This window comes from Pleurodeles waltl, chromosome 9 (genome assembly GCF_031143425.1).
Source record: "Pleurodeles waltl isolate 20211129_DDA chromosome 9, aPleWal1.hap1.20221129, whole genome shotgun sequence".
NCBI classification, from domain to species: domain Eukaryota; kingdom Metazoa; phylum Chordata; class Amphibia; order Caudata; family Salamandridae; genus Pleurodeles; species Pleurodeles waltl.
Genome location: NC_090448.1, coordinates 448,692,693 through 448,715,781, shown reverse-complemented (window position 1 = coordinate 448,715,781; position 23,089 = coordinate 448,692,693).

Here is a 23,089-nt window from a genome sequence, read left to right as displayed (position 1 = left end):
TACAACAGTCAAAGCGGGGAGCACCCTGTCTTCCATTCCAGCATTTGTGACCCCAAGGCATCATGGTAAATGCAGTCATTAGCACGAATTTGAATAGAGTTTTGAAAGGTTTTCACCATAAGTTGGTGCGGCAAGTGCTGTATCTTCGGACACGTGTTTCTGGCTATTTGGCCGTCATCAGCAAAGAGCAACGTGTAGCTGGTGGCGTTGCTTGAAATGCCGCCTTGAAAGTATTCACAGGTTTAAGTACCACTCAAGAAGGCGCACAGGTGCTTCACCCGAGCTCGTCAGCTCAGAGGCTCACGGGAGCCTTAATTACAACAGTCAAAGCGGGGAGCACCCTGTCTTCCATTCCAGCATTTGTGACCCCAAGGAATCATGGTAAATGCAGTCATTAGCACGAATTTGAATAGAGTTTTGAAAGGTTTTCACCATAAGTTGGTGCGGCAAGTGCTGTATCTTCGGACACGTGTTTCTGGCTATTTGGCCATCATCAGCAAAGAGCAACGTGTAGCTGGCGGCGTTGCTTGAAATGCCGCCTTGAAAGTATTCACAGGTTTAAGTACCACTCAAGAAGGCGCACAGGTGCTTCACCCGAGCTCGTCAGCTCAGAGGCTCACGGGAGCCTTAATTACAACAGTCAAAGAGGGGAGCACCCTGTTTTCCATTCCAGCATTTGTGACCCCAAGGAATCATGGTAAATGCAGTCATTAGCACGAATTTGAATAGAGTTTTGAAAGGTTTTCACCATAAGTTGGTGCGGCAAGTGCTGTATCTTCAGACACGTGTTTCTGGCTATTTGGCCGTCATCAGCAAAGAGCAACGTGTAGCTGGCGGGGTTGCTTGAAATGCCGCCTTGAAAGTATTCACAGGTTTAAGTACCACTCAAGAAGGCGCACAGGTGCTTCACCCGAGCTCGTCAGCTCAGAGGCTCACGGGACCCTTAATTACAACAGTCAAAGTGGGGAGCACCCTGTCTTCCATTCCAGCATTTGTCACCCCAAGGCATCATGGTGAATGCAGTCATTAGCACAAATTTGAAAAGAGTCTTGAAAGGTTTTCACCATAAGTTGGTGCGGCAAGTGCTGTATCTTCGGACACGTGTTTCTGGCTATTTGGCCATCATCAGCAAAGAGCAACGTGTAGCTGGCGGGGTTGCTTGAAATGCCGCCTTGAAAGTATTCACAGGTTTAAGTACCACTCAAGAAGGCGCACAGGTGCTTCACCCGAGCTCGTCAGCTCAGAGGCTCACGGGAGCCTTAATTACAACAGTCAAAGCGGGGAGCACCCTGTCTTCCATTCCAGCATTTGTGACCCCAAGGCATCATGGTAAATGCAGTCATTAGCACAAATTTGAATAGATTTTTGAAAGGTTTTCACCATAAGTTGGTGCGGCAAGTGCTGTATCTTCGGACACGTGTTTCTGGCTATTTGGCCGTCATCAGCAAGGAGCAACGTGTAGGTGGCGGGGTTGCTTGAAATGCCGCCTTGAAAGTATTCACAGGTTTAAGTACCACTCAAGAAGGCGCACAGGTGCTTCACCCGAGCTCGTCAGCTCAGAGGCTCACGGGAGCCTTAATTACAACAGTCAAAGCGGGGAGCACCCTGTCTTCCATTCCAGCATTTGTGACCCCAAGGCATCATGGTTAATGCAGTCATTAGCACAAATGTGAATAGAGTTTTGAAAGGTTTTCACCATAAGTTGGTGCGGCAAGTGCTGTATCTTCGGACACGTGTTTCTGGCTATTTGGCCGTCATCAGCAAAGAGCAGCGTGTAGCTGGTGGGGTTGCTTGAAATGCCGCCTTGAAAGTATTCACAGGTTTAAGTACCACTCAAGAAGGCGCACAGGTGCTTCACCCGATCTCGTCAGCTCAGAGGCTCACGGGAGCCTTAATTACAACAGTCAAAGCGGGGAGCACCCTGTCTTCCATTCCAGCATTTGTGACCCCAAGGCATCATGGTAAATGCAGTCATTAGCATGAATTTGAATAGAGTTTTGAAAGGTTTTCACCATAAGTTGGTGCAGCAAGTGCTGTATCTTCGGACACGTGTTTCTGGCTATTTGGCCGTCATCAGCAAAGAGCAACGTGTAGATGGCGGGGTTGCTTGAAATGCTGCCTTGAAAGTATTCACAGGTTTAAGTACCACTCAAGACGGCGCACAGGTGCTTCACCCGAGCTCGTCAGCTCAGAGGCTCACGGGAGCCTTAATTACAACAGTCAAAGTGGGGAGCACCCTGTCTTCCATTCCAGCATTTGTGACCCCAAGGCATCATGGTAAATGCAGTCATTAGCACAAATTTGAATAGAGTTTTGAAAGGTTCTCACCATATGTTGGTGCGGCAAGTGCTGTATCTTCGGACACGTGTTCCTGGCTATTTGGCCGTCATCAGCAAAGAGCAGCGTGTAGCTGGCGGGGTGGCTTGAAATGCCGCCTTGAAAGTATTCACAGGTTTAAGTACCACTCAAGAAGGCGCACAGGTGCTTCACCCGAGCTCGTCAGCTCAGAGGCTCACGGGAGCCTTAATTACAACAGTCAAAGCGGGGAGCACCCTGTCTTCCATTCCAGCATTTGTGACCCCAAGGCATCATGGTAAATGCAGTCATTAGTACGAATTTGAATAGAGTTTTGAAAGGTTTTCACCATAAGTTGGTGCTGCAAGTGCTGTATCTTCAGACACGTGTTTCTGGCTATTTGGCCGTCATCAGCAAAGAGCAGCGTGTAGCTGGCGGGGTTGCTTGAAATGCCGCCTTGAAAGTATTCACAGGTTTAAGTACCACTCAAGAAGGCGCACAGGTGCTTCACCCGATCTCGTCAGCTCAGAGGCTCACGGGAGCCTTAATTACAACAGTCAAAGCGGGGAGCACCCTGTCTTCCATTCCAGCATTTGTGACCCCAAGGCATCATGGTAAATGCAGTCATTAGCACGAATTTGAATAGAGTTTTGAAAGGTTTTCACCATAAGTTGGTGCGGCAAGTGCTGTATCTTCGGACACGTGTTTCTGGCTATTTGGCCGTCATCAGCAAAGAGCAACGTGTAGCTGGCGGGGTTGCTTGAAATGCCGCCTTGAAAGTATTCACAGGTTTAAGTACCACTCAAGAAGGCGTACAGGTGCTTCACCCGACCTCGTCAGCTCAGAGGCTCACGTGAGACTTAATTACAACAGTCAAAGCGGGGAGCACCCTGTCTTCCATTCCAGCATTTGTGACCCCAAGGAATCATGGTAAATGCAGTCATTAGCACGAATTTGAATAGAGTTTTGAAAGGTTTTCACCATAAGTTGGTGCGGCAAGTGCTGTATCTTCGGACACGTGTTTCTGGCTATTTGGCCGTCATCAGCAAAGAGCAACGTGTAGCTGGCGGGGTTGCTTGAAATGCCGACTTGAAAGTATTCACAGGTTTAAGTACCACTCAAGAAGGCGCACAGGTGCTTCACCCGAGCTCGTCAGCTCAGAGGCTCACGGGAGCCTTAATTACAACAGTCAAAGTGGGGAGCACCCTGTCTTCCATTCCAGCATTTGTCACCCCAAGGCATCATGGTGAATGCAGTCATTAGCATGAATTTGAATAGCGTCTTGAAAGGTTTTCATCATAAGTTGGTGCGGCAAGTGCTGTATCTTCGGACACGTGTTTCTGGCTATTTGGCCATCATCAGCAAAGAGCAACGTGTAGCTGGCGGGGTTGCTTGAAATGCCGCCTTGAAAGTATTCACAGGTTTAAGTACCACTCAAGAAGGCGCACAGGTGCTTCACCCGAGCTCGTCAGCTCAGAGGCTCACGGGAGCCTTAATTACAACAGTCAAAGCGGGGAGCACCCTGTCTTCCATTCCAGCATTTGTGACCCCAAGGCATCATGGTAAATGCAGTCATTAGCACAAATTTGAATAGAGTTTTGAAAGGTTTTCACCATAAGTTGGTGCTGCAAGTGCTGTATCTTCGAACACGTGTTTCTGGCTATTTGGCCGTCATCAGCAAAGAGCAACGTGTAGCTGGCGGGGTTGCTTGAAATGCCGCCTTGAAAGTATTCACAGGTTTAAGTACCACTCAGGAAGGCGCACAAGTGCTTCACCCGAGGTCGTCAGCTCAGAGGGTCACGGGAGCCTTAATTACAACAGTCAAAGCGGGGAGCACCCTGTCTTCCATTCCAGCATTTGTGACCCCAAGGCATCATGGTAAATGCAGTCATTAGCACAAATTTGAATAGAGTTTTGAATGGTTTTCACCATAAGTTGGTGCGGAAAGTGCTGTATCTTCGGACACGTGTTTCTGGCTATTTGGCCGTCATCAGCAAAGAGCAACGTGTAGCTGGCGGGGTTGCTTGAAATGCCGCCTTGAAAGTATTCACAGGTTTAAGTACCACTCAAGAAGGCGCACAGGTGCTTCACCCGAGCTCGTCAGCTCAGAGTCTCACGGGAGCCTTAATTACAACAGTCAAAGCGGGGAGCTCCCTGTCTTCCATTCCAGCATTTGTGACCCCAAGGCATCATGGTAAATGCAGTCATCAGCACGAATTTGAATAGAGTTTTGAAAGGTTTTCACCATAAGTTGGTGCGGCAAGTGCTGTATCTTCAGACACGTGTTTCTGGCTATTTGGCCGTCATCAGCAAAGAGCAGCGTGTAGCTGGCGGGGTTGCTTGAAATGCCGACTTGAAAGTATTCACAGGTTTAAGTACCACTCAAGAAGCCGCACAGGTGCTTCATCCGAGCTCGTCAGCTCAGAGGCTCACGGGAGCCTTAATTACAACAGTCAAAGCGGGGAGCACCCTGTCTTCCATTCCAGCATTTGTGACCCCAAGGCATCATGGTAAATGCAGTCATTAGCATGAATTTGAATAGAGTTTTGAAAGGTTTTCACCATAAGTTGGTGCGGCAAGTGCTGTATCTTCGGACACGTGTTTCTGGCTATTTGGCCGTCATCAGCAAAGAGCAACGTGTAGCTGGCGGGGTTGCTTGAAATGCCGCCTTGAAAGTATTCACAGGTTTAAGTACCACTCAAGACGGCGCACAGGTGCTTCACCCGAGCTCGTCAGCTCAGAGGCTCACAGGAGCCTTAATTACAACCGTCAAAGTGGGGAGCACCCTGTCTTCCATTCCAGCATTTGTGACCCCAAGGCATCATGGTAAATGCAGTCATTAGCACAAATTTGAATAGAGTTTTGAAAGGTTTTCACCATATGTTGGTGCGGCAAGTGCTGTATCTTCGGACACGTGTTTCTGGCTATTTGGCCGTCATCAGCAAAGAGCAGCGTGTAGCTGGCGGGGTGGCTTGAAATGCCGCCTTGAAAGTATTCACAGGTTTAAGTACCACTCAAGAAGGCGCACAGGTGCTTCAACCGAGCTCGTCAGCTCAGAGGCTCACGGGAGCCTTAATTACAACAGTCAAAGCGGGGAGCACCCTGTCTTCCATTCCAGCATTTGTGACCCCAAGGCATCATGGTAAATGCAGTCATTAGCATGAATTTGAATAGAGTTTTGAAAGGTTTTCACCATAAGTTGGTGCGGCAAGTGCTGTATCTTCGGACACGTGTTTCTGGCTATTTGGCCGTCATCAGCAAAGAGCAACGTGTAGCTGGCGGGGTTGCTTGAAATGCCGCCTTGAAAGTATTCACAGGTTTAAGTACCACTCAAGATGGCGCACAGGTGCTTCACCCGAGCTTGTCAGCTCAGAGGCTCACAGGAGCTTTAATTACAATAGTCAAAGCGGGGAGCACCCTGTCTTCCATTCCAGCATTTGTGACCCCAAGGCATCATGGTAAATGCAGTCATTAGCACAAATTTGAATAGAGTTTTGAAAGGTTTTCACCATAAGTTGGTGCGGCAAGTGCTGTATCTTCGGACACGTGTTTCTGGCTATTTGGCCGTCATCAGCAAAGAGCAACGTGTAGCTGGCGGGGTTGCTTGAAATGCCGCCTTGAAAGTATTCACAGGTTTAAGTACCTCTCAAGAAGGCGCACAGGTGCTTCACCCGAGCTCGTCAGCTCAGAGGCTCACGGGAGCCTTAATTACAACAGTCAAAGTGGGGAGCAACCTGTCTTCCATTCCAGCATTTGTGACCCCAAGGCATCATGGTAAATGCAGTCATTAGCACGAATTTGAATAGAGTTTTGAAAGGTTTTCACCATAAATTGGTGCGGCAAGTGCTGTATCTTCGGACATGTGTTTCTGGCTATTTGGCCGTCATCAGCAAAGAGCAACGTGTAGCTGGCGGGGTTGCTTGAAATGCCGCCTTGAAAGTATTCAAAGGTTTATGTACCACTCAAGAAGGAGCACAGGTGCTTCACCCGAGCTCGTCAGCTCAGAGGCTCACGGGAGCCTTAATTACAACAGTCAAAGCAGGGAGCACCCTGTCTTCCATTCCAGCATTTGTGACCCCAAGGCATCATGGTAAATACAGTCATTAGCATGAATTTGAATAGAGTTTTGAAAGGTTTTCACCATAAGTTGGTGCGGCAAGTGCTGTATCTTCGGACACGTGTTTCTGGCTATTTGGCCGTCATCAGCAAAGAGCAACGTGTAGCTGGCGGGGTTGCTTGAAATGCCGCCTTGAAAGTATTCACAGGGTTAAGTACCACTCAAGAAGGCGCACAGGTGCTTCACCCGAGCTCGTCAGCTCAGAGGCTCACGGGAGCCTTAATTACAACAGTCAAAGCGGGGAGCACCCTGTCTTCCATTCCTGCATTTGTGACCCCAAGGCATCATGGTAAATGCAGTCATTAGCACGAATTTGAATAGAGTTTTGAAAGGTTTTCACCATAAGTTGGTGCGGCAAGTGCTGTATCTTCGGAAACGTGTTTCTGGCTATTTGGCTGTCATCAGCAAAGAGCAACGTGTAGCTGGCGGGGTTGCTAGAAATGCCGCCTTGAAAGTATTCACAGGTTTAAGTACCACTCAAGAAGGCGCACAGGTGCTTCACCCGAGCTCGTCAGCTCAGAGGCTCACGGGAGCCTTAATTACAACAGTCAAAGCGGGGAGCACCCTGTCTTCCATTCCAGCATTTGTGACCCCAAGGCATCAAGGTAAATTCAGTCATTAGCACAAATTTGAATAGAGTTTTGAAAGGTTTTCACCATAAGTTGGTGCGGCAAGTGCTGTATCTTCGGACACGTGTTTCTGGCTATTTGGCCGTCATCAGCAAAGAGAAACGTGTAGCTGGCGGCGTTGCTTGAAATGCCGCCTTGAAAGTATTCACAGGTTTAAGTACCACTCAAGAAGGCGCACAGGTGCTTCACCCAAGCTCGTCAGCTCAGAGGCTCACGGGAGCCTTAATTACAACAGTCAAAGCGGGGAGCACCTTGTCTTCCATTCCAGCATTTGTGACCCCAAGGAATCATGGTAAATGCAGTCATTAGCACGAATTTGAATAGAGTTTTGAAAGGTTTTCACCATAAGTTGGTGCGGCAAGTGCTGTATCTTCGGACACGTGTTTCTGGCTATTTGGCCGTCATCAGCAAAGAGCAACGTGTAGCTGGCGGCGTTGCTTGAAATGCCGCCTTGAAAGTATTCACAGGTTTAAGTACCACTCAAGAAGGCGCACAGGTGCTTCACCCGAGCTCGTCAGCTAAGAGGCTCACGGGAGCCTTAATTACAACAGTCAAAGCGGGGAGCACCCTGTCTTCCATTCCAGCATTTGTGACCCCAAGGCATCATGGTAAATGCAGTCATTAGCACAAATTTGAATAGAGTTTTGAATGGTTTTCACCATAAGTTGGTGCGGAAAGTGCTGTATCTTCGGACACGTGTTTCTGGCTGTTTGGCCGTCATCAGCAAAGAGCAACGTGTAGCTGGCGGGGTTGCTTGAAATGACGCCTTGAAAGTATTCATTGGTTTAAGTACCACTCAAGAAGGCGCACAGGTGCTTCACCCGAGCTCGTCAACTCAGAGGCTCACGGGAGCCTTAATTACAACAGTCAAAGCGGGGAGCACCCTGTCTTCCATTCCAGCATTTGTGACCCCAAGGCATCATGGTAAATGCAGTCATTAGCACGAATTTGAATAGAGTTTTGAAAGGTTTTCACCATAAGTTGGTGCGGCAAGTGCTGTATCTTCGGACATGTGTTTCTGGCTATTTGGCCGTCATCAGCAAAGAGCAGCGTGTAGCTGGCGGGGTTGCTTGAAATGCCGCCTTGAAAGTATTCACAGGTTTAAGTACCACTCAAGAAGGCGCACAGGTGCTTCACCCGATCTCGTCAGCTCAGAGGCTCACGGGAGCCTTAATTACAACAGTCAAAGCGGGGAGCACCCTGTCTTCCATTCCAGCATTTGTGACCCTAAGGCATCATGGTAAATGCAGTCATTAGCATGAATTTGAATAGAGTTTTGAAAGGTTTTCACCATAAGTTGGTGCGGCAAGTGCTGTATCTTCGGACACGTGTTTCTGGCTATTTGGCCGTCATCAGCAAAGAGCAACGTATAGCTGGCGGGGTTGCTTGAAATGCCGCCTTGAAAGTATTCACAGGTTTAAGTACCACTCAAGAAGGCGCACAGGTGCTTCACCCGAGCTCGTCAGCTAAGAGGCTCACGGGAGCCTTAATTACAATAGTCAAAGCGGGGAGCACCCTGTCTTCCATTCCAGCATTTGTGACCCCAAGGAATCATGGTAAATGCAGTCATTAGCACGAATTTGAATAGACTTTTGAAAGGTTTTCACCATAAGTTGGTGCGGCAAGTGCTGTATCTTCGGATACGTGTTTTTGGCTATTTGGCCGTCATCAGCAAAGAGCAACGTGTAGCTGGCGGGGTTGCTTGAAATGCCGCCTTGAAAGTATTCACAGGTTTAAGTACCACTCAAGAAGGCGCACAGGTGCTTCACCCGAGCTCGTCAGCTCAGAGGTTCACGGGAGCCTTAATTACAACAGTCAAAGTGGGGAGCACCCTGTCTTCCATTCCAGCATTTGTCACCCCAAGGCATCATGGTAAATGCAGTCATTAGCAGAAATTTGAATAGATTTTTGAAAGGTTTTCACCATAAGTTGGTGCGGCAAGTGCTGTATTTTCGGACACGTGTTTCTGGCTATTTGGCCGTCATCAGCAAAGAGCAACGTGTAGCTGGCGGGGTTGCTTGAAATGCCGCCTTGAAAGTATTCACAGGTTTAAGTACCACTCAAGAAGGCGCACAGGTGCTTCACCCGAGCTCGTCAGCTCAGAGGTTCACGGGAGCCTTAATTACAACAGTCAAAGTGGGGAGCACCCTGTCTTCCATTCCAGCATTTGTCACCCCAAGGCATCATGGTAAATGCAGTCATTAGCACAAATTTGAATAGATTTTTGAAAGGTTTTCACCATAAGTTGGTGCAGCAAGTGCTGTATTTTCGGACACGTGTTTCTGGCTATTTGGCCGTCATCAGCAAAGAGCAACGTGTAGCTGGCGGGGTTGCTTGAAATGCCGCCTTGAAAGTATTCACAGGTTTAAGTACCACTCAAGAAGGCGCACAGGTGCTTCACCCGAGGTCGTCAGCTCAGAGGGTCACGGGAGCCTTAATTACAACAGTCAAAGCGGGGAGCACCCTGTCTTCCATTCCAGCATTTGTGACCCCAAGGCATCATGGTAAATGCAGTCATTAGCACAAATTTGAATAGAGTTTTGAATGGTTTTCACCATAAGTTGGTGCGGAAAGTGCTGTATCTTCGGACACGTGTTTCTGGCTGTTTGGCCATCATCAGCAAAGAGCAACGTGTAGCTGGCGGGTTTGCTTCAAATGACGCCGTGAAAGTATTCACAGGTTTAAGTACCACTCAAGAAGGCGCACAGGTGCTTCACCCGAGCTCGTCAGCTCAGAGGCTCACAGGAGCCTTAATTACAACCGTCAAAGTGGGGAGCACCCTGTCTTCCATTCCAGCATTTGTGACCCCAAGGCATCATGGTAAATGCAGTCATTAGCACAAATTTGAATAGAGTTTTGAAAGGTTTTCACCATATGTTGGTGCGGCAAGTGCTGTATCTTCGGACACGTGTTTCTGGCTATTTGGCCGTCATCAGCAAAGAGCAGCGTGTAGCTGGCGGGGTGGCTTGAAATGCCGCCTTGAAAGTATTCACTGGTTTAAGTACCACTCAAGAAGGCGCACAGGTGCTTCAACCGAGCTCGTCAGCTGAGAGGCTCACGGGAGCCTTAATTACAACAGTCAAAGCGGGGAGCACCCTGTCTTCCATTCCAGCATTTGTGACCCCAAGGCATCATGGTAAATGCAGTCATTAGCATGAATTTGAATAGAGTTTTGAAAGGTTTTCACCATAAGTTGGTGCGGCAAGTGCTGTATCTTCGGACACGTGTTTCTGGCTATTTGGTCGTCATCAGCAAAGAGCAACGTGTAGCTGGCGGGGTTGCTTGAAATGCCGCCTTGAAAGTATTCACAGGTTTAAGTACCACTCAAGATGGCGCACAGGTGCTTCACCCGAGCTCGTCAGCTCAGAGGCTCACAGGAGCTTTAATTACAATAGTCAAAGCGGGGTGCACCCTGTCTTCCATTCTAGCATTTGTGACCCCAAGGCATCATGGTAAATGCAGTCATTAGCACAAATTTGAATAGAGTTTTGAAAGGTTTTCACCATAAGTTGGTGCGGCAAGTGCTGTATCTTCGGACACGTGTTTCTGGCTATTTGGCCGTCATCAGCAAAGAGCAACGTGTAGCTGGCGGGGTTGCTTGAAATGCCGCCTTGAAAGTATTCACAGGTTTAAGTACCTCTCAAGAAGGCGCACAGGTGCTTCACCCGAGCTCGTCAGCTCAGAGGCTCACGGGAGCCTTAATTACAACAGTCAAAGTGGGGAGCAACCTGTCTTCCATTCCAGCATTTGTGACCCCAAGGCATCATGGTAAATGCAGTCATTAGCACGAATTTGAATAGAGTTTTGAAAGGTTTTCACCATAAGTTGGTGCGGCAAGTGCTGTATCTTCGGAAACGTGTTTCTGGCTATTTGGCTGTCATCAGCAAAGAGCAACGTGTAGCTGGCGGGGTTGCTAGAAATGCCGCCTTGAAAGTATTCACAGGTTTAAGTACCACTCAAGAAGGCGCACAAGTGCTTCACCCGAGCTCGTCAGCTCAGAGGCTCACGGGAGCCTTAATTACAACAGTCAAAGCGGGGAGCACCCTGTCTTCCATTCCAGCATTTGTGACCCCAAGGCATCATGGTAAATTCAGTCATTAGCACAAATTTGAATAGAGTTTTGAAAGGTTTTCACCATAAGTTGGTGTGGCAAGTGCTGTATCTTCGGACACGTGTTTCTGGCTATTTGGCCGTCATCAGCAAAGAGAAACGTGTAGCTGGCGGCGTTGCTTGAAATGCCGCCTTGAAAGTATTCACAGGTTTAAGTACCACTCAAGAAGGCGCACAGGTGCTTCACCCAAGCTCGTCAGCTCAGAGGCTCACGGGAGCCTTAATTACAACAGTCAAAGCGGGGAGCACCCTGTCTTCCATTCCAGCATTTGTGACCCCAAGGAATCATGGTAAATGCAGTCATTAGCACAAATTTGAATAGAGTTTTGAAAGGTTTTCACCATAAGTTGGTGCGGCAAGTGCTGTATCTTCGGACACGTGTTTCTGGCTATTTGGCCGTCATCAGCAAAGAGCAACGTGTAGCTGGCGGCGTTGCTTGAAATGCCGCCTTGAAAGTATTCACAGGTTTAAGTACCACTCAAGAAGGCGCACAGGTGCTTCACCCGAGCTCGTCAGCTAAGAGGCTCACGGGAGCCTTAATTACAACAGTCAAAGCGGGGAGCACCCTGTCTTCCATTCCAGCATTTGTGACCCCCAAGGCATCATGGTAAATGCAGTCATTAGCACGAATTTGAATAGAGTTTTGAAAGGTTTTCACCATAAGTTGGTGCGGCAAGTGCTGTATCTTCGGACACGTGTTTCTGGCTATTTGGCCGTCATCAGCAAAGAGAAACGTGTAGCTGGCGGCGTTGCTTGAAATGCCGCCTTGAAAGTATTTAATAGGTTTAAGTACCACTCAAGAAGGCGCACAGGTGCTTCACCCAAGCTCGTCAGCTCAGAGGCTCACGGGAGCCTTAATTACAACAGTCAAAGCGGGGAGCACCCTGTCTTCCATTCCAGCATTTGTGACCCCAAGGAATCATGGTAAATGCAGTCATTAGCACAAATTTGAATAGAGTTTTGAAAGGTTTTCACCATAAGTTGGTGCGGCAAGTGCTGTATCTTCGGACACGTGTTTCTGGCTATTTGGCCGTCATCAGCAAAGAGCAACGTGTAGCTGGCGGCGTTGCTTGAAATGCCGCCTTGAAAGTATTCACAGGTTTAAGTACCACTCAAGAAGGCGCACAGGTGCTTCACCCGAGCTCGTCAGCTAAGAGGCTCACGGGAGCCTTAATTACAACAGTCAAAGCGGGGAGCACCCTGTCTTCCATTCCAGCATTTGTGACCCCAAGGCATCATGGTAAATGCAGTCATTAGCACAAATTTGAATAGAGTTTTGAATGGTTTTCACCATAAGTTGGTGCGGAAAGTGCTGTATCTTCGGACACGTGTTTCTGGCTGTTTGGCCGTCATCAGCAAAGAGCAACGTGTAGCTGGCGGGGTTGCTTGAAATGACGCCTTGAAAGTATTCATTGGTTTAAGTACCACTCAAGAAGGCGCACAGGTGCTTCACCCGAGCTCGTCAGCTCAGAGGCTCACGGGAGCCTTAATTACAACAGTCAAAGCGGGGAGCACCCTGTCTTCCATTCCAGCATTTGTGACCCCAAGGCGTCATGGTAAATGCAGTCATTAGCACAAATTTGAATAGAGTTTTGAAAGGTTTTCACCATAAGTTGGTGCGGCAAGTGCTGTATCTTCGGACACGTGTTTCTGGCTATTTGGCCGTCATCAGCAAAGAGCAACGTGTAGCTGGCGGGGTTGCTTGAAATGCCGCCTTGAAAGTATTCACAGGTTTAAGTACCACTCAAGAAGGCGCACAGGTGCTTCACCCGAGCTCGTCAGCTCAGAGGGTCACGGGAGCCTTAATTACAACAGTCAAAGCGGGGAGCACCCTGTCTTCCATTCCAGCATTTGTGACCCCAAGGCATCATGGTAAATGCAGTCATTAGCACAAATTTGAATAGAGTTTGGAATGGTTTTCACCATAAGTTGGTGCAGAAAGTGCTGTATCTTCGGACACGTGTTTCTGGCTATTTGGCCGTTATCAGCAAAGAGCAACGTGTAGCTGGCGGGGTTGCTAGAAATGCCACCTTGAAAGTATTCACAGGTTTAAGTACCACTCAAGAAGGCGCACAGGTGCTTCACCCGAGCTCGTCAGCTCAGAGGCTCACGGGAGCCTTAATTACAACAGTCAAAGCGGGGAGCACCCTGTCTTCCATTCCAGCATTTGTGACCCCAAGGCATCATGGTAAATGCAGTCATTAGCACGAATTTGAATAGAGTTTTGAAAGGTTTTCACCATAAGTTGGTGCGGCAAGTGCTGTATCTTCGGACACGTGTTTCTGGCTATTTGGCCGTCATCAGCAAAGAGCAACGTGTAGCTGGTGGCGTTGCTTGAAATGCCGCCTTGAAAGTATTCACAGGTTTAAGTACCACTCAAGAAGGCGCACAGGTGCTTCACCCGAGCTCGTCAGCTCAGAGGCTCACGGGAGCCTTAATTACAACAGTCAAAGCGGGGAGCACCCTGTCTTCCATTCCAGCATTTGTGACCCCAAGGAATCATGGTAAATGCAGTCATTAGCACGAATTTGAATAGAGTTTTGAAAGGTTTTCACCATAAGTTGGTGCGGCAAGTGCTGTATCTTCGGACACGTGTTTCTGGCTATTTGGCCATCATCAGCAAAGAGCAACGTGTAGCTGGCGGCGTTGCTTGAAATGCCGCCTTGAAAGTATTCACAGGTTTAAGTACCACTCAAGAAGGCGCACAGGTGCTTCACCCGAGCTCGTCAGCTCAGAGGCTCACGGGAGCCTTAATTACAACAGTCAAAGAGGGGAGCACCCTGTTTTCCATTCCAGCATTTGTGACCCCAAGGAATCATGGTAAATGCAGTCATTAGCACGAATTTGAATAGAGTTTTGAAAGGTTTTCACCATAAGTTGGTGCGGCAAGTGCTGTATCTTCAGACACGTGTTTCTGGCTATTTGGCCGTCATCAGCAAAGAGCAACGTGTAGCTGGCGGGGTTGCTTGAAATGCCGCCTTGAAAGTATTCACAGGTTTAAGTACCACTCAAGAAGGCGCACAGGTGCTTCACCCGAGCTCGTCAGCTCAGAGGCTCACGGGACCCTTAATTACAACAGTCAAAGTGGGGAGCACCCTGTCTTCCATTCCAGCATTTGTCACCCCAAGGCATCATGGTGAATGCAGTCATTAGCACAAATTTGAAAAGAGTCTTGAAAGGTTTTCACCATAAGTTGGTGCGGCAAGTGCTGTATCTTCGGACACGTGTTTCTGGCTATTTGGCCATCATCAGCAAAGAGCAACGTGTAGCTGGCGGGGTTGCTTGAAATGCCGCCTTGAAAGTATTCACAGGTTTAAGTACCACTCAAGAAGGCGCACAGGTGCTTCACCCGAGCTCGTCAGCTCAGAGGCTCACGGGAGCCTTAATTACAACAGTCAAAGCGGGGAGCACCCTGTCTTCCATTCCAGCATTTGTGACCCCAAGGCATCATGGTAAATGCAGTCATTAGCACAAATTTGAATAGATTTTTGAAAGGTTTTCACCATAAGTTGGTGCGGCAAGTGCTGTATCTTCGGACACGTGTTTCTGGCTATTTGGCCGTCATCAGCAAGGAGCAACGTGTAGGTGGCGGGGTTGCTTGAAATGCCGCCTTGAAAGTATTCACAGGTTTAAGTACCACTCAAGAAGGCGCACAGGTGCTTCACCCGAGCTCGTCAGCTCAGAGGCTCACGGGAGCCTTAATTACAACAGTCAAAGCGGGGAGCACCCTGTCTTCCATTCCAGCATTTGTGACCCCAAGGCATCATGGTAAATGCAGTCATTAGCACAAATTTGAATAGAGTTTTGAAAGGTTTTCACCATAAGTTGGTGCGGCAAGTGCTGTATCTTCGGACACGTGTTTCTGGCTATTTGGCCGTCATCAGCAAAGAGCAACGTGTAGCTGGCGGCGTTGCTTGAAATGCCGCCTTGAAAGTATTCACAGGTTTAAGTACCACTCAAGAAGGCGCACAGGTGCTTCACCCGAGCTCGTCAGCTCAGAGGCTCACGGGAGCCTTAATTACAACAGTCAAAGCGGGGAGCACCCTGTCTTCCATTCCAGCATTTGTGACCCCAAGGAATCATGGTAAATGCAGTCATTAGCACGAATTTGAATAGAGTTTTGAAAGGTTTTCACCATAAGTTGGTGCGGCAAGTGCTGTATCTTCGGACACGTGTTTCTGGCTATTTGGCCATCATCAGCAAAGAGCAACGTGTAGCTGGCGGCGTTGCTTGAAATGCCGCCTTGAAAGTATTCACAGGTTTAAGTACCACTCAAGAAGGCGCACAGGTGCTTCACCCGAGCTCGTCAGCTCAGAGGCTCACGGGAGCCTTAATTACAACAGTCAAAGCGGGGAGCACCCTGTCTTCCATTCCAGCATTTGTGACCCCAAGGCATCATGGTAAATGCAGTCATTAGCACAAATTTGAATAGATTTTTGAAAGGTTTTCACCATAAGTTGGTGCGGCAAGTGCTGTATTTTCGGACACGTGTTTCTGGCTATTTGGCCGTCATCAGCAAAGAGCAACGTGTAGCTGGCGGGGTTGCTTGAAATGCCGCCTTGAAAGTATTCACAGGTTTAAGTACCACTCAAGAAGGCGCACAGGTGCTTCACCCGAGCTCGTCAGCTCAGAGGGTCACAGGAGCTTTAATTACAACAGTCAAAGCTGGGAGCTCCCTGTCTTCCATTCCAGCATTTGTGACCCCAAGGCATCATGGTAAATGCAGTCATTAGCACAAATTTGAATAGAGTTTTGAATGGTTTTCACCATAAGTTGGTGCGGAAAGTGCTGTATCTTCGGACACGTGTTTCTGGCTATTTGGCCGTCATCAGCAAAGAGCAACGTGTAGCTGGCGGGGTTGCTTGAAATGCCGCCTTGAAAGTATTCACAGGTTTAAGTACCACTCAAGAAGGCGCACAGGTGCTTCACCCGAGCTCGTCAGCTCAGAGGCTCACGGGACCCTTAATTACAACAGTCAAAGCGGGGAGCACCCTGTCTTCCATTCCAGCATTTGTGACCCCAAGGCGTCATGGTAAATGCAGTCATTAGCACAAATTTGAATAGAGTTTTGAAAGGTTTTCACCATAAGTTGGTGCGGCAAGTGCTGTATCTTCGGACACGTGTTTCTGGCTATTTGGCCGTCATCAGCAAAGAGCAACGTGTAGCTGGCGGGGTTGCTTGAAATGCCGCCTTGAAAGTATTCACAGGTTTAAGTACCACTCAAGAAGGCGCACAGGTGCTTCACCCGAGCTCGTCAGCTCAGAGGGTCACGGGAGCCTTAATTACAACAGTCAAAGCGGGGAGCACCCTGTCTTCCATTCCAGCATTTGTGACCCCAAGGCATCATGGTAAATGCAGTCATTAGCACAAATTTGAATAGAGTTTGGAATGGTTTTCACCATAAGTTGGTGCAGAAAGTGCTGTATCTTCGGACACGTGTTTCTGGCTATTTGGCCGTTATCAGCAAAGAGCAACGTGTAGCTGGCGGGGTTGCTAGAAATGCCACCTTGAAAGTATTCACAGGTTTAAGTACCACTCAAGAAGGCGCACAGGTGCTTCACCCGAGCTCGTCAGCTCAGAGGCTCACGGGAGCCTTAATTACAACAGTCAAAGCGGGGAGCACCCTGTCTTCCATTCCAGCATTTGTGACCCCAAGGCATCATGGTAAATGCAGTCATTAGCACGAATTTGAATAGAGTTTTGAAAGGTTTTCACCATAAGTTGGTGCGGCAAGTGCTGTATCTTCGGACACGTGTTTCTGGCTATTTGGCCGTCATCAGCAAAGAGCAACGTGTAGCTGGTGGCGTTGCTTGAAATGCCGCCTTGAAAGTATTCACAGGTTTAAGTACCACTCAAGAAGGCGCACAGGTGCTTCACCCGAGCTCGTCAGCTCAGAGGCTCACGGGAGCCTTAATTACAACAGTCAAAGCGGGGAGCACCCTGTCTTCCATTCCAGCATTTGTGACCCCAAGGAATCATGGTAAATGCAGTCATTAGCACGAATTTGAATAGAGTTTTGAAAGGTTTTCACCATAAGTTGGTGCGGCAAGTGCTGTATCTTCGGACACGTGTTTCTGGCTATTTGGCCATCATCAGCAAAGAGCAACGTGTAGCTGGCGGCGTTGCTTGAAATGCCGCCTTGAAAGTATTCACAGGTTTAAGTACCACTCAAGAAGGCGCACAGGTGCTTCACCCGAGCTCGTCAGCTCAGAGGCTCACGGGAGCCTTAATTACAACAGTCAAAGAGGGGAGCACCCTGTTTTCCATTCCAGCATTTGTGACCCCAAGGAATCATGGTAAATGCAGTCATTAGCACGAATTTGAATAGAGTTTTGAAAGGTTTTCACCATAAGTTGGTGCGGCAAGTGCTGTATCTTCAGACACGTGTTTCTGGCTATTTGGACCGTCATCAGCAAAGAGCAACGTGTAGCTGGCGGGGTTGATTGAAATGCCGCCTTGAAAGTATTCACAGGTTTAAGTACCACTCAAGAAGGCGCACAGGTGCTTCACCCGAGCTCGTCAGCTCAGAGGCTCACGGGACCCTTAATTACAACAGTCAAAGTGGGGAGCACCCTGTCTTCCATTCCAGCATTTGTCACCCCAAGGCATCATGGTGAATGCAGTCATTAGCACAAATTTGAAAAGAGTCTTGAAAGGTTTTCACCATAAGTTGGTGCGGCAAGTGCTGTATCTTCGGACACGTGTTTCTGGCTATTTGGCCATCATCAGCAAAGAGCAACGTGTAGCTGGCGGGGTTGCTTGAAATGCCGCCTTGAAAGTATTCACAGGTTTAAGTACCACTCAAGAAGGCGCACAGGTGCTTCACCCGAGCTCGTCAGCTCAGAGGCTCACGGGAGCCTTAATTACAACAGTCAAAGCGGGGAGCACCCTGTCTTCCATTCCAGCATTTGTGACCCCAAGGCATCATGGTAAATGCAGTCATTAGCACAAATTTGAATAGATTTTTGAAAGGTTTTCACCATAAGTTGGTGCGGCAAGTGCTGTATCTTCGGACACGTGTTTCTGGCTATTTGGCCGTCATCAGCAAGGAGCAACGTGTAGGTGGCGGGGTTGCTTGAAATGCCGCCTTGAAAGTATTCACAGGTTTAAGTACCACTCAAGAAGGCGCACAGGTGCTTCACCCGAGCTCGTCAGCTCAGAGGCTCACGGGAGCCTTAATTACAACAGTCAAAGCGGGGAGCACCCTGTCTTCCATTCCAGCATTTGTGACCCCAAGGCATCATGGTAAATGCAGTCATTAGCACGAATTTGAATAGAGTTTTGAAAGGTTTTCACCATAAGTTGGTGCGGCAAGTGCTGTATCTTCGGACACGTGTTTCTGGCTATTTGGCCGTCATCAGCAAAGAGCAACGTGTAGCTGGCGGCGTTGCTTGAAATGCCGCCTTGAAAGTATTCACAGGTTTAAGTACCACTCAAGAAGGCGCACAGGTGCTTCACCCGAGCTCGTCAGCTCAGAGGCTCACGGGAGCCTTAATTACAACAGTCAAAGCGGGGAGCACCCTGTCTTCCATTCCAGCATTTGTGACCCCAAGGAATCATGGTAAATGCAGTCATTAGCACGAATTTGAATAGAGTTTTGAAAGGTTTTCACCATAAGTTGGTGCGGCAAGTGCTGTATCTTCGGACACGTGTTTCTGGCTATTTGGCCATCATCAGCAAAGAGCAACGTGTAGCTGGCGGCGTTGCTTGAAATGCCGCCTTGAAAGTATTCACAGGTTTAAGTACCACTCAAGAAGGCGCACAGGTGCTTCACCCGAGCTCGTCAGCTCAGAGGCTCACGGGAGCCTTAATTACAACAGTCAAAGCGGGGAGCACCCTGTCTTCCATTCCAGCATTTGTGACCCCAAGGCATCATGGTAAATGCAGTCATTAGCACAAATTTGAATAGATTTTTGAAAGGTTTTCACCATAAGTTGGTGCGGCAAGTGCTGTATTTTCGGACACGTGTTTCTGGCTATTTGGCCGTCATCAGCAAAGAGCAACGTGTAGCTGGCGGGGTTGCTTGAAATGCCGCCTTGAAAGTATTCACAGGTTTAAGTACCACTCAAGAAGGCGCACAGGTGCTTCACCCGAGCTCGTCAGCTCAGAGGGTCACAGGAGCTTTAATTACAACAGTCAAAGCTGGGAGCTCCCTGTCTTCCATTCCAGCATTTGTGACCCCAAGGCATCATGGTAAATGCAGTCATTAGCACAAATTTGAATAGAGTTTTGAATGGTTTTCACCATAAGTTGGTGCGGAAAGTGCTGTATCTTCGGACACGTGTTTCTGGCTATTTGGCCGTCATCAGCAAAGAGCAACGTGTAGCTGGCGAGGTTGCTTGAAATGCCGCCTTGAAAGTATTCACAGGTTTAAGTACCACTCAAGAAGGCGCACAGGTGCTTCACCCGAGCTCGTCAGCTCAGAGGCTCACGGGAGCCTTAATTACAACAGTCAAAGCGGGGAGCACCCTGTCTTCCATTCCAGCATTTGTGACCCCAAGGCGTCATGGTAAATGCAGTCATTAGCACAAATTTGAATAGAGTTTTGAAAGGTTTTCACCATAAGTTGGTGCGGCAAGTGCTGTATCTTCGGACACGTGTTTCTGGCTATTTGGCCGTCATCAGCAAAGAGCAACGTGTAGCTGGCGGGGTTGCTTGAAATGCCGCCTTGAAAGTATTCACAGGTTTAAGTACCACTCAAGAAGGCGCACAGGTGCTTCACCCGAGCTCGTCAGCTCAGAGGGTCACGGGAGCCTTAATTACAACAGTCAAAGCGGGGAGCACCCTGTCTTCCATTCCAGCATTTGTGACCCCAAGGCATCATGGTAAATGCAGTCATTAGCACAAATTTGAATAGAGTTTGGAATGGTTTTCACCATAAGTTGGTGCAGAAAGTGCTGTATCTTCGGACACGTGTTTCTGGCTATTTGGCCGTTATCAGCAAAGAGCAACGTGTAGCTGGCGGGGTTGCTAGAAATGCCACCTTGAAAGTATTCACAGGTTTAAGTACCACTCAAGAAGGCGCACAGGTGCTTCACCCGAGCTCGTCAGCTCAGAGGCTCACGGGAGCCTTAATTACAACAGTCAAAGCGGGGAGCACCCTGTCTTCCATTCCAGCATTTGTGACCCCAAGGCATCATGGTAAATGCAGTCATTAGCACGAATTTGAATAGAGTTTTGAAAGGTTTTCACCATAAGTTGGTGCGGCAAGTGCTGTATCTTCGGACACGTGTTTCTGGCTATTTGGCCGTCATCAGCAAAGAGCAACGTGTAGCTGGTGGCGTTGCTTGAAATGCCGCCTTGAAAGTATTCACAGGTTTAAGTACCACTCAAGAAGGCGCACAGGTGCTTCACCCGAGCTCGTCAGCTCAGAGGCTCACGGGAGCCTTAATTACAACAGTCAAAGCGGGGAGCACCCTGTCTTCCATTCCAGCATTTGTGACCCCAAGGAATCATGGTAAATGCAGTCATTAGCACGAATTTGAATAGAGTTTTGAAAGGTTTTCACCATAAGTTGGTGCGGCAAGTGCTGTATCTTCGGACACGTGTTTCTGGCTATTTGGCCATCATCAGCAAAGAGCAACGTGTAGCTGGCGGCGTTGCTTGAAATGCCGCCTTGAAAGTATTCACAGGTTTAAGTACCACTCAAGAAGGCGCACAGGTGCTTCACCCGAGCTCGTCAGCTCAGAGGCTCACGGGAGCCTTAATTACAACAGTCAAAGAGGGGAGCACCCTGTTTTCCATTCCAGCATTTGTGACCCCAAGGAATCATGGTAAATGCAGTCATTAGCACGAATTTGAATAGAGTTTTGAAAGGTTTTCACCATAAGTTGGTGCGGCAAGTGCTGTATCTTCAGACACGTGTTTCTGGCTATTTGGCCGTCATCAGCAAAGAGCAACGTGTAGCTGGCGGGGTTGCTTGAAATGCCGCCTTGAAAGTATTCACAGGTTTAAGTACCACTCAAGAAGGCGCACAGGTGCTTCACCCGAGCTCGTCAGCTCAGAGGCTCACGGGACCCTTAATTACAACAGTCAAAGTGGGGAGCACCCTGTCTTCCATTCCAGCATTTGTCACCCCAAGGCATCATGGTGAATGCAGTCATTAGCACAAATTTGAAAAGAGTCTTGAAAGGTTTTCACCATAAGTTGGTGCGGCAAGTGCTGTATCTTCGGACACGTGTTTCTGGCTATTTGGCCATCATCAGCAAAGAGCAACGTGTAGCTGGCGGGGTTGCTTGAAATGCCGCCTTGAAAGTATTCACAGGTTTAAGTACCACTCAAGAAGGCGCACAGGTGCTTCACCCGAGCTCGTCAGCTCAGAGGCTCACGGGAGCCTTAATTACAACAGTCAAAGCGGGGAGCACCCTGTCTTCCATTCCAGCATTTGTGACCCCAAGGCATCATGGTAAATGCAGTCATTAGCACAAATTTGAATAGATTTTTGAAAGGTTTTCACCATAAGTTGGTGCGGCAAGTGCTGTATCTTCGGACACGTGTTTCTGGCTATTTGGCCGTCATCAGCAAGGAGCAACGTGTAGGTGGCGGGGTTGCTTGAAATGCCGCCTTGAAAGTATTCACAGGTTTAAGTACCACTCAAGAAGGCGCACAGGTGCTTCACCCGAGCTCGTCAGCTCAGAGGCTCACGGGAGCCTTAATTACAACAGTCAAAGCGGGGAGCACCCTGTCTTCCATTCCAGCATTTGTGACCCCAAGGCATCATGGTTAATGCAGTCATTAGCACAAATGTGAATAGAGTTTTGAAAGGTTTTCACCATAAGTTGGTGCGGCAAGTGCTGTATCTTCGGACACGTGTTTCTGGCTATTTGGCCGTCATCAGCAAAGAGCAGCGTGTAGCTGGTGGGGTTGCTTGAAATGCCGCCTTGAAAGTATTCACAGGTTTAAGTACCACTCAAGAAGGCGCACAGGTGCTTCACCCGATCTCGTCAGCTCAGAGGCTCACGGGAGCCTTAATTACAACAGTCAAAGCGGGGAGCACCCTGTCTTCCATTCCAGCATTTGTGACCCCAAGGCATCATGGTAAATGCAGTCATTAGCATGAATTTGAATAGAGTTTTGAAAGGTTTTCACCATAAGTTGGTGCAGCAAGTGCTGTATCTTCGGACACGTGTTTCTGGCTATTTGGCCGTCATCAGCAAAGAGCAACGTGTAGATGGCGGGGTTGCTTGAAATGCTGCCTTGAAAGTATTCACAGGTTTAAGTACCACTCAAGACGGCGCACAGGTGCTTCACCCGAGCTCGTCAGCTCAGAGGCTCACGGAGCCTTAATTACAACAGTCAAAGTGGGGAGCACCCTGTCTTCCATTCCAGCATTTGTGACCCCAAGGCATCATGGTAAATGCAGTCATTAGCACAAATTTGAATAGAGTTTTGAAAGGTTCTCACCATATGTTGGTGCGGCAAGTGCTGTATCTTCGGACACGTGTTCCTGGCTATTTGGCCGTCATCAGCAAAGAGCAGCGTGTAGCTGGCGGGGTGGCTTGAAATGCCGCCTTGAAAGTATTCACAGGTTTAAGTACCACTCAAGAAGGCGCACAGGTGCTTCACCCGAGCTCGTCAGCTCAGAGGCTCACGGGAGCCTTAATTACAACAGTCAAAGCGGGGAGCACCCTGTCTTCCATTCCAGCATTTGTGACCCCAAGGCATCATGGTAAATGCAGTCATTAGTACGAATTTGAATAGAGTTTTGAAAGGTTTTCACCATAAGTTGGTGCTGCAAGTGCTGTATCTTCAGACACGTGTTTCTGGCTATTTGGCCGTCATCAGCAAAGAGCAGCGTGTAGCTGGCGGGGTTGCTTGAAATGCCGCCTTGAAAGTATTCACAGGTTTAAGTACCACTCAAGAAGGCGCACAGGTGCTTCACCCGATCTCGTCAGCTCAGAGGCTCACGGGAGCCTTAATTACAACAGTCAAAGCGGGG